Source organism: Aplysia californica, unplaced genomic scaffold (assembly GCF_000002075.1).
Source record: "Aplysia californica isolate F4 #8 unplaced genomic scaffold, AplCal3.0 scaffold00175, whole genome shotgun sequence".
NCBI classification, from domain to species: domain Eukaryota; kingdom Metazoa; phylum Mollusca; class Gastropoda; order Aplysiida; family Aplysiidae; genus Aplysia; species Aplysia californica.
Window position 1 is genome coordinate 49,236 of NW_004797445.1, and position 1,187 is coordinate 50,422.

Genomic DNA, 1,187 nt, shown 5'->3' on the forward strand with positions numbered 1-1,187 from the left:
CCCCACAGATATGTACATTGGATCAAGTGGGGGACTTTAAATTTACTATTGCAGGTATCAAAGAAGTCTCTGGACGACAATACTTCAAAGGTATCACCACCTGCCGAATATCTTTGGATACTCTGACACGTAGTGAACAATGGCGGCTCAGTTATTTAGGGCAGGCTTACAAGCAAGGCCGAATACATTAGAGTTGTTCTATCGACTGTCGAAATGAATCTGCGTCTGGCGCGTTTTTAAAATAATATTTTAAAGAAAATATTTATTTCCTAAGTATCCCCATCTAACGAACTTTTGAAAGCGTTTGGCGTAAATGGCACCCAGGGGAAATTAGTAAGCTGAAAGACTGGTTGGAAAGGATCCCGACCAGCCCAACTACGCAACAACGCAGCCATCCACACTGCGAAACAGATTGGCACATACGACTTAAGACCACATAACATGTACATGATTGGGTGAACACTTGGATCTTCGATGCACGCAGGAGAAAACAAATGACAGCCCCAATTTCAAATAGAAATACCAATCGTCTTCTCAAAGAAAAGACTAGACGGCCATCTCTTCCTAGGGGACCTTGCATACAACGCTCAATCAGAATTTACACGGAATGGAGCATCCCAAGATTCTGCGAGCGACTAGATGTAGTGAAACTTGATCATTGTGGTACAATAATTCAACAGAAACATAGCACAGTATCCAGACCTTTAAGAATAGCCTTACAAGACAGAAGTAGTGCTAGAGTTCTGTTGAACCGAGAGAAGCATATTATCGTCACATCATAGAGAAGGTGAACAGGAAGGTACAGTCGAGATAATTGAGGGAGGGAAAAGAAATAGAGTGGCACACTCTAACAACCTGCAAGGACGTCGAGGGCTCGCGAGTTGCTGGATCGATAGCATCAACGACGACAACAACAATCAGAACAGCAGCAACAACAAAGGCATAACGGTAAACTGTGACCTTGTGGATGGTTTTTAATTGTCGATATCAACATTTTCATTCGAGTATTTTATTATAAGGCTATGTAATTTATGTTTGATTTGATACTCGAATGCCGACGATATTTGCGAAAATGCACGAAGCATCTAGTGCTGCAGACTTTTTGCAACCAAATTGTCATTTGCGGAGGTTACCCCGGTAACGTCAAAAAAAAAAAAAAAAAAAAAAAAAAAAAAAAAAAAACCCCC